This window comes from Talpa europaea, assembly GCF_964194135.1.
Source record: "Talpa europaea genome assembly, chromosome: 12".
In the NCBI taxonomy this organism is placed as follows: Eukaryota; Metazoa; Chordata; class Mammalia; order Eulipotyphla; family Talpidae; genus Talpa; species Talpa europaea.
In genome coordinates, this window is record NC_140079.1 from 68,623,642 (window position 1) to 68,635,119 (window position 11,478).

An 11,478-nucleotide genomic window follows, 5' to 3' on the forward strand; every position below is an offset into this window, starting at 1 on the left:
TGGTGGGAGGCACAATGATGAATTAGGGAACGATAACTTTATCTGAAAGGAGCAGTTGGGACATTCAGCCCATTTTTCCTGAGACAATAAGCATCTGGTTGCTAGTATCTTCCCCATTTTTTCAGGAAAATCAGCAATCCTCGTTTTATGTGCAAGTTCACTTTATAAATGCTGATAATTTTTAAACGTGTATAGGTTAAAGAAAATGTCTCAGCAACCTGTTTCAACATGTGTAGAGGTTTTCGGCTTTTTTAGACTGATAATGTATGTGTGAATGTGTATGAAAATCTGGAAACTGGCGGAAATGTTGACCCTTGACTTGTACTTTTTTTTTAAAAAAGAGTTATCTATTGATGCATACAAGAACTGGGGTACAGGCCATATGTGGGTGGGGGTGAGAGTGTTATGGAGCAGCCCCGATATAAAACCGGTTCCCTGGCTGTGGGTCCTCACCCACGCGCTTAAAAGGGATTTATTAATACTCCACTACAGGTACACACAAAAGGTTAATAAAAGGTTTATTTACAAGGGAAAGAGAAATGAGGAAATGTACAACTCAGGGAGAAAATAGGGAAATAAAGTCTTTAATGCGTCTTACCTGATCCGCCAACCTCTGAGAGCTGGCTGAGAAGAGCCAAATAGGGAAAACCACCCCCCCAAAGCCCATGTGTGTGGTTTTATACCAAACCTGGCTGTTTAACCCCACCCTCAGGTTCCAGCAACCTTCCCTTTGGTGGTGATGGGATTGGTCTTTCCCAATGTCCTGATGGCTTTGGTCTGGAGTGGGGGTGGAGTCCACAAAGCCTGTATGGAATTAGCTTTAGGACATCCTTTTCCCCCTAACAAGAGGATTCACCAGAGACAGAGCGGGGAACAGAACAGGCAGATTGACTGAAATACACTGCTGAGGGGAGCAGCAGGCACAACAGAAGAGGTCTACTGCGCCATGTGGGTAGCTCCCTGGCAGGTATCGAACTCTGCTGCAGTGGCTCCGGGTGGCTTCATAGGTTGCATCTTAACTCCTTGCGCCACCAAGGACCCCACCCCCTTGACTTGTACTTTCTTTGGCTCTTTTCTTTATACCCTAATGCACTTTATCTAGAACACAAATTTTGGTATTTTTTATTTATATAGTTTTACTTATATATTTTTACTTATATACCAGCAGAGACCCTGGTATCTCCTTTTAACTTTTATGGGTCAGGAACAGTGGTAGGTACTGTAGGATCAGAGGGTGATGAAGATAATTGTATAAATTTCAGCATTCCCAGTGAAAATAGGAATAGTATAATTCTTGCAAGGTTTACATTATATAAGGTATAATAGGTTCATAAAATGTTATGGGAGTACAGATTAAGGCAAGATTATTTTTTCTTGGAGGCATTGAGAAGGCCTTGCATTTTGGGCTAGACTATGTTTTTGAGTCTTACGTTGGGATAAGGCAGATTTTTATTCAATTTTGTGTGTGAGGTGTGTGTGTATGGTAAACTTTGAGGTAATAAGAGCATAAAGTCACTCCAGTCCTGGTTTTCAATTCTGTCTTTGCTACTTAATGAACAACAGTCCTTGAGCATATTGTTAAACATCTCTGTGCCTCAGTTCCTTTTTTGCGAAATGATGATAATAACATCAGCTCATCAAACTGTTAGGAAAATTAAATGAGAAAGCATGTACTATAAAGCATCTAAAGCTGTGCCTGACATACATATTTCATCTAATCCAACAGTCTAGTAATTGTAAGAAGCAACATTTTGTACACTATTAAAAGAAAATAAACAACTAATACAGCCATGACACACCAATGAATGCAGGATTATCCCTTTCAGAGGTTTAAAATGTGAGAAAAGGGCCTCCCCTGGTGGCGCAGGAGTTGAACGGTGGGCTGCGAAGCTGCCCGCAGCCTCTGCAGCGCCGGTTCAATCCCAGGCCGCCGGGCGAGGGTCCCACATGGCACGCAGACCCCTCCTGCTGCTCTCACTGCTCCCCTCAGCAGTGTATTTCAGTCCATCTGCCTGTTCTGTTCCCCACTCTGGCTCTGGTGAATTCTCTCACCCTCCTGCGCTTCTGACTGTGCCCAGTGCTTGTATAAATAAATAAATCTTTAAAAAATAAATAAATAAAATGTGAGAAAAAAGGCCTTACAATCATTTAAAAATAGTAAAAAGCATTTTAATTATTTCTATACGAATGTTTACTACAGAACTATGGACTGCTGGGATGACATTTCCTTTTCTGCAGTAAAGATATCAGAATCCTAAGCCCCTTATTGAAGAACAGTGCTAAAGACAATTTCAAATATCATCTTTTCTACATTCTACAGGTTTCTTTTATCGTATTTCCAAGTGTCCTAAGCTTTCAGTTGTACTGATTTTTAGATTTCAGAGTTTTCCCCATGAAAACCACCCTCCCAGAGTTCTCTGTCTTGATCCAATTTCTGACTACTACAAAGTTTTGTTCTGGGATTTCATTTAGTATTCTCTAGGGTAAGATTCACTGTTTTCTGGACCCACATCTTCTTCCTTAGTTTATACTTTATGTTGTAGTACAACTTAAAATAACTTCCTGTAAAAGGTAAATGGGAGCTCAATCTTTTTTTTTTAAGATTTATTTTTATTTATACAATAGCTGAGGTACAGGCCAGAGGTGTGGGAGGGTGAGAGGATTCACAGAGACAGAAAGGGGAGCTGAACAGGCAGACGGACCGAAGAACACTGCTGAGGGGAGCAGCGGGCCAGACAGGTGAGATCTGCGGCACCATGTGGGAATCTCCCTCGCCGGCTGGGCATTGAACCCACGCAGCAGAGGCCACAGACTGCTTCACAGTGCTCTGCTCAACCCGCTGTGCCACCAGGGAGACAATGGGAGCTCAATCTTGAGCTCAATAATGTTCTTACATTTTTTTTTAAAGATTTATTTATTTTTTATTTATTTATACAAGCACTGGGTACAGTCAGAAGCGCGGGAGGGTGAGAAAATTCACCAGAGCCAGAGCAGGGAGCAGAGCAGGCAGAAGGACCGAAGCACACTGCTGAGGGAGCAGCGGGCGGCAGGAGAGGTCTGTGCACCATGTGGGACCCTCCTCCGGTGGCCGGGGAGCAACCGGGGATCAAACCGGCGCTACAGAGGCTGCGGGCAGCTTCGCAACCCGGCACTCAACCGCTGCACCACCGGGGAGGCCCTGTTCTTACATTTTTAGCATAGTAGTAGTAGCAGTAGTAATGCTGTTCTTTAAACAAATCTTTAATACTAGGCAAGGCATTGTTTAAAAATCACTGTTTATAACTGAAATTTGTAGGTTGATATGGTAAGGACTTTAGGTTTGAATCCTAATCCCACTACATGTGAACACCTACCTTCCAGAATTACTGTGAGCTTTATATAGGGTAGAGCAAAGTTCTGGAGTAAGACTACTTGTCTTTAAATCTTGATTTCAGCCTAAGTACTATTATTGTGGGTTTTTTTTAATCACTGTGTAAGTAAAGTGTTTGGCATGGTACCTGGCACAGGAATGGAACAATCGCTGTTTCTTATTGCTTAATGGATTAGCTGTTTAATTGGTTCTTTGTAAGATATTTAGAACACCAACTTGTGAGGGTAAATTGCACTTGTGAAAGTAAACACTGAGTGGAGGTAGCCTGGAGCTGAGAAATAGCTTTGACTTTGAGCAGACTTGCAAGTCCACAGCTTTCTGATCAACTTTGCCCTCCTCTGTAATCTCCTATTTCTCTTTCCTGCTGAAGATCTCGCCTGCCTAGAGTCAAGGCCTATGAAGCTGCTGCTTCTTGATATAAACATCAAGTGATATGCTTTAGGATTTTCACACCACCAATAGCAATTTTGGTGGAAATGATGATGACAAATTTCTGGTATACTCTACACAGAGGAACTTGACTGAGGGACGAGGGCCAGTCACAAGTTGCAACCCACTGCTCAGCTGCTTCAGGAAAATCACTGCCTTGATTCTGTGGCCCCCAGTCACAATGATCAGAATGGTCCAAGTAATGAAGGTAGCTCACAGTTTTCTCACTTGCTACTGAAGGGTTTTTGCCAAGGTCAACAGCTTTTGAGGTACATCTTCAGTATGGTAGTATCTAGTTGTTGGTTATGTTCAACTACTCACATACCACCATTCTTGCCACCACTAACCAGTTTTGTGACAGTAACAAGAACCTCTTTTTTTCTTTTCAATCCTTGATTAACTGCTGAATACTTCCTCTTGTATGTAGCCTTTCTGGAATTGCATAGCAGGTTGGGAATATCTGCCGATTCCTCTGACTGGGACAGAGGGCCTCCTCTTTGGCATTTGGGTCCTGAGGATACACTTAATAAGCATCAGCCTTCCTGTCTTCAGGTTTCTCTTTAGTAGTCAGCTGCTCAGCTTTTTCACCCACTATCTTGCAAGATGGGAAGAAGAACTAAGGCTCCTGCTTCTGGTCTGTATCAACTGCTATGATTGGTTTCTATTAAATCAACTTTTTTCTCATTCTATTCATTTCCCCTGTGATATTGTTTGCTTCAATAGCTACAGTTACAGTCCATCCACTGATGACTCATAAAATAGTATTTGTAGCCCATGTTTCTTTCCTGATTTTCAGGCCTAGTCTCTGCCTGCCAACTGGGCATTTCTATGTGGATATCTGAAATTGAGCCTTGGCAGTTATTTTCCCCAAACTTCCATTTTCTCTTCTAACCTTATTCCCTTAAGGAATCCCAGAAATATGGGAACTATCCTTTAATAACTACCTCTTTTTTCTACATATCTAAGCGCCAAGTTTAATAAATCCTCCTTCTTTCATGTCTTTCTTTCACAACTATATCCCCTCCACTGCACTTTAGTTCCATCGTTGTTTTCTTTTGTATGACAGCCTTTTACCTGGTTGGTTTCCATTCATACGTCCAATTTTGCCCTGCCGGGCCATTCTTTTCATGACCTTTCTCAAATACTATGATGATTGCATATGGAAAATTTAGAAGAGGTACTGAGGGCAGCTCCCAGATTTTTTCTGGTATACCTGAATATATTCACATTACAGAAAACAGGATGGGAATCAGGTCTTTAGAAGATATTTTTCACTCTCTACACTAACAGGATTATATAAAGACCTTCAGAAAACCTAAGCAGAAGAAAATTATGAGGCCCCTTCCCAAAACAGAATTACAATAAAACTGTTATTAATGTGAAATGAAAGTTTTTTTCAGTATATTATTTTTTTCAAATAATTTTCTCTCTGTGAATGTGTGTATGTATGTATTTCAAGTACATCTTTAATCTGCTTTTTGGATAATCCAGCACTGTCTTTGAGGACAGAGACTGTCTCTTGTTCATTGTTTTATTTTCAGCTTTTAGAACATGATCTGGCACAGAAAATCTGCTCAATATATATTTATTAATGAGTGATACTGTTGAGAGAAAAGACAATAGATTAAACATATATATTAGAAGAATTGGGAATTCTAGCTTGATCTTGAAAAAGTGAAATTTAATTAGATGTGGGAAAAGCAGTGGTCAGTAGCATTTTTTGGGAATGAGAAAGAGGTAGGTGATTGGAGCTTGGGTGTACTTGCAATAAACACTATGTTACAGAGACTGTGTGCTGTACAAATAGAATTGACTAAGTAGGGGCCTCCCCGGGGGCGCAGCGGTTGAGCGCTGGGTTGCCAAGCTGCCCGCACCCTCTGCAGCGCCAGTTCGATCCCCGGCTGCTCCCCGGCCACCGGGGAGGGTCCCACATGGCGTGCAGACCTCTCCTGCCGCCCGCTGCTCCCCTCAGCAGTGTACTTCGGTCCTTCTGCCTGCTCTGCTCCCTGCTCTGGCTCTGGTGAATTCTCTCACCCTCCCGCGCTTCTGACTGTACCCAGTGCTTGTATGTATGTATGTATAAATCAATAAATCAATCAATCAACAAATAAATAAATAAATCTTTAAAAAAAAAAAAAGAATTGACTAAGTAAATTTGGATTATATCTGTAAGAGGTTCATGGTTGAATTCCAGGAGATCTATAAATCTGATATTGCACATAAAACTTCATATGTGTATTTTTGTTTCTGAATTGAGCATTCAAAGTTTTCATCAAATTCTCAAAGGAATTTATAATGTTGACTTAGAAATTACTTATATTGTACATTTGAGACTGATAAACAGGTTTAAGGTTGATGCTAAAGCCAGTTAGACCTCAAATTTCTCTCCTACAGTACTCTTTAGGTGCAGAAGTGAGGGAATAAAAGCTTAAGATCTGGAGATAAAACTGAATGAAGCTTAAGACTTTATATTTGTCCTAACATAAATGAATTTTGCATTAAGGGATTGATATTAATGCTTCCATATCAAAAGATACTCAACATCACTAGTAATCACAGACCAATCTACAGATCAATCACAAAAGCACTCCATTCAGTTGGCAAAAACTTGGTGGTCAAACTGGAAAGGAACAATTAATTTAAAATAACCTGTTTAGGGCCTCCCCGGTGGCCGGTTCGATCCCCGGCTGCTACCAGGCCACCGGAGGAGGGTCCCACTTGGCGCGCTAGACCTCTCCTGCCGCCCACTGTTCCCCCCAGCAGTTGAACTTCGGTCCTTCTGCCTGCTCTGCTCCCTGCTCTGGCTCTGGTGAATTCTCTCACCCTCCGGCGCCTCTGACTGTACCCAGTGCTTGTATAAACAAATAAATAAATAAAAATCTTTAAAAATAAAAAAAAACACAACAAAAAACATTGTTGTTAAAAAAAAATTAAAATAACCTGTTTACATATAACATCTTACATAGGAAATCTTAAAGTTTCCACACACAGAAACAACTAGTAGAACTTGTAAGCAAATTCAGCAGACTTGCAGAATACAAAATAAACGCACAGAAATCAGTTGTCTCTATAACAGTGAATAACCTGAAATGTAAATTAAGAAAACAATTCTACTTACAATAGTATCAAAATAAAATACATAGGAATAAACTTAAGGAGTAGAGAGATTTGTACACTGAAAACTACAAAACATTGAAATTAGATAAGTCACAAGTAAATGAAAAGACCTATATTCCTGGATTGAAAGACTTGGTATTGTCAAGAAGCTCATATTGCCCTAGGCAGTGTACATGTTCAACGAAATCCTTGTCAAAATTACAGCATTTTTTGCAGATACAGAAAAATCCATCCTAAAATTTACATGGAACCTCAAATGACCTCAAATAGTCAAAAGGAAGAACATAGTCGGAGGCCTCATACTTCCTGATTTCATAACTATAGTAATTGAAATGGTGTGGTACTGTTATAAAGTCACGTTGTGGTACTGTTATAAAGTCAAACAGTGGAATAAAAGAGAGCCCACATAAATGGTCAAATGTTTTTAAACAGGAATGTCAAGATCATTAAATGGGGAAAGGACAGTCTTTTCAATAAACATTATTGAGACAACTGGATAGCCACAGGCAAAAGAATGAAGTTAGACCCTTAAAACATAAACAAAAATTTAGTGATCAAAGACTTAAACTTAGCAGTTAAAACTAAAACCTAAGCAGAAAACAGGGAGAAAGCATCATGACATTGGATTTGGCAATGATTTATTGGATATGACACCAAAAGCGGGCAAAAAAAAAAAGTCGATAAGTTAGATCTCATCAAAATTAAAAATATTCAAGGGCCGCCCGGGTGATGCAGGGGTTAAAGTCTCAGTGCTCTCAAGCTATCACCACCCACTGTTGCATGAATTGGCTCCCTAGCCAGGGAGTTGACCCACATGGTGCAGCAGACCTCTCCTGTCTCACCTGCTGCTCCCTTCAGCAGTGTATTTCAGTCAGTCTCCCTGTTCTGCTCCCCACTTTATCTCTGTGAATGCTCTCACCACCCTCCCTGCACCTCTAGACCCCAGCTCTTGTATGCATAATATAAATCTTTTGTAAAAAATGAAAAGGGCCTCCCCAGTGGTACAGCGGTTGAGCACTGGGCTGCAAAGCTGCCTTCAGCCTCTGCAGTGCTGGTTCGATCCCTGGCCGCTGGCGAGGGTCCCACATTGTGCACAGACCTCTCCTGCTGCGCCCACTGCTCCCCTCAGCAGTGTACCTCGGTCCTTTTACCTGTTCTGCTCCCCGCTCTGGCTTTGGTAAATTCTCTCATCCTCCCAAGCTTCTGACTGTACCCAGTGCTTGTATAAATAAATGAATAAATCTTAAAAAAAAAAAAAAGAAGAAGAAACAAACTGCAGGAAAAGATGGCTAAAGACTGTAAAATCTGGGTAATTTCAAACAAGAAAGAAAACACACCAAATAAGTAATACAAAGGGATAATTTACTTTAGGATACACAAAACACTTATCTTTTGAGTACTCTGAAAGTATTTTATTTATCTGTCAAAAGTCAAGCTCTTAAGTTTCATTCATCTTTTCTGTTCTTCAGTTTGACTGTTTTTGTTTAGTAGCATGTTGTTGAATCTCTACATATTTGTGAATTTTTTGCTTTTCTCATAATTGATTTCTAGTTTCATACCACCATAGTCAGAAAAGATGCTTCACATGATTTTAGTATTAAATTTATTAAGACTTTAGGTATAACATATACCATATGAAAATATTCTCTGTGCCCTTGAGAAGAATGTGTATGCTGCTGCTGTTGGATGGAATGTTCTATAAATGCATATTAAGTACATCTGGTCTAACATATAGTTTAAGTTCAATATTTCCTTATTGATCATTTGTCAATGATATATCCATTGTAAAAGTGAATTGTTGAAGGCGCCTATTACTGTATTGCTATTTATTTTTCTCATCAGGTCTGTTAAAATTTGCCTTATATACTCATAGGTGTCTATATTTGGGTGCATAAATATTTACACGTTATATCTTAGAAGTGAATCTTTTGTAGGCATCATTTAGTTGTCTCTTTCATTTGGCCACTTTATGTCTTTCGGTTGGAGAATTTGCTCATTTATGTTTTAAGTAGTTATTGATAGTAATGGAGTTACTATAGCAAAATTTTAATTTGGTTTCTAGGGTGCTTTACAATTCATTTTGCTCCTTTCTCTTTTTCATGGTCTCATCCCTTGTGATTTGATGATTTTTTTGATAATGATATGTTTAATCTTGCATGTTTTTGCTTTGTAGTTACCATGAGGCTTACATAAAGCATAAAGTTATTTTATTTTTGAGTCCTTTCCATTCAAATTATTTTCTGGTAAAGTGCCAGCTTATATTACTACTCTTGTTAATTTTCTCCCCATTAATTATTAACTAGACTACTTCCACAACATCCCTAATTTTGTCAATGGCTTTGCTTGTAATTGGAGCTGCTCTCAAGTATTACTTTCCAAAACTTTATGAAAGCCCTACATTTTTTGCAAGAGAGTTTCAATTACTCTTTGCAAACCATTTGGAATGAATTTACAAATAGACTAATGGGAACAGAAAAATATGTTACATGGCAAGGGATATTTAATATCTAATTTCATGAATGATTGGTTCACTTGTAAATGTATCATAGAGCATCTTTTGCTTCTTAGTGCAATCTCTTAGCATTAGGACTTAGCTAATGAAACCTTGATTAAAAAGAATCTCCCATAGGCATTTCATAGGGCTGTGGTGGATATAAGATGATGCATATAAAGTACTTAGCATTTTTGTTCCTGGCACAGTAGAGTAGATTTGTGTTGCTACCATGTACCAGATTATCACATCTCATAGTATTACAATTGCTTAATTGTTTATGTGACTGTATTTCTAAATAGTATACAACTCCAAGGAGGTAGAAATGGTTTCTAATTCATATTTATACTAAAAATACCCAACACAGAGTCTCATATATGGAAAACATTCAAAACAGACCAAGCTGGAAACAGAGAAGCTGAAAGTTCAAGCACTTAAGGATGGAGGACTCTCCATTCCTCCAGCAGATATTCTAGATGATCTTGGGGATCAGGGACTGACATGAAATGAAAGTGGCATCTGGTCACTTCACACATTTGACTAAAGACTGCAAAGTTTGGAGAAGTCTTTTTTTGTTTGTTTCACATGCAACATGAAGAAGTCAAGTGACTTTTTTTCCTTTTTAAAAGCAAAATCATTGTTTTAGAAAACAAGCATGGTCTCCTTTCACATATCACTGTGGAGCCAGCAACTACTTTATCTTTGCTCTTCTCACCTCAAATTAGACTTTTACAGGGAACAGTCTTCATTTATTTGTAAATAAAATATGAATCTCAGAATGTCTGAAAATAAATAAAAGCATTGTATGTAATTTCTTCATAAAACAGAAGAGTCTGTCAGTGCTCTCCCCTCCCCCAGATCTGACTGTTGTATTTACTCCACCAACTTCCAGCTACCTGAGGTCTTAAGGCAACAGGACCTGTGCTGCTCTAGTGAGGCCACTGGAGCCTACATTAGTTTATTTTTTAAAAGATTTATTTATTTATACATACAAGAACTGGGTTGTAGGCCAGAAGTGTGGGGGTGGGAGGATTCACCAGAGACAGTGGGGAGCAGAACAGGCAGATCTACTGAAATGCACTGCTAAGGGGAGCAGCGGGCAAGGCAGGAGAGATTCTGCTGTGCCATATGCCGTTAGCTCCCTGGCCTGGGATTGAACTCAGGCCATAGCGGTGATAGTTCTGAGGCAACCCCTGCACCACCAGGGAGGCACCTAGTTTAAACTTTAGAAGCAATTTAGCAGGATGCATCACAGGCCTTTAAAACATATGTACCTTGTGGGTCTCCCTGGTGGCACAGGGGTTAAAGACAGTGCTATCAAGCTACTGCCAGCCACTATAGCACCAGGGAGCTAACCCACATGGTACAGCAGATCTCTCCTGTCTTGCCTGCTGCTCCCCTCAGCAGTATATTTCAGTAGATCCACCTGTTCTGCTCCCCATTCTATCTCTGGTGAATCCTCTCACCCCCTCAACCCCCACACCTATGGTCTACACCCAGATCTTGTATGCATAAATAAATAAAAATAAATCTTCAAAATAAGGGTTATAAAAGTTATAATTATTTCAAATCTGTGCAGTTAAAGCCCACTGAAATGATAAAAGGGGAGAAAACACATAGAATGTTATACACTAAACTGTAAATGGTAGTTCTCTCTCACTGGGACTGTCAAGGTGATTGTCTAATTTCTTTTATTCATTAAGAATATCTAATTTGTAATTCTATGATACTTACATAATGGTGAAATAATAAAAATCAAAACCATAAAATTTAAGATTAAAAAATATTCAACAATAACAACAGCAATGAAAGCTTACTCTCTTAAATACACAAAAGACTATTGTCTGTGCTGGTCAATTATGTTCCTTTGTAGCAAATGCATTACACTGATTTGTGGGGCATTCTGTGTAGAATACAGCCAAAACATTTCTGTGAACAATGGATCAATTATATTGGATTTGATTCATTTCACCTATGTCAGGCGATCTTTGCACAATACGTGCAGAAAATAGCAATATTATATATATATATATATATATTGCCAACTAATATATAAAGGAAGGAAGCAGTC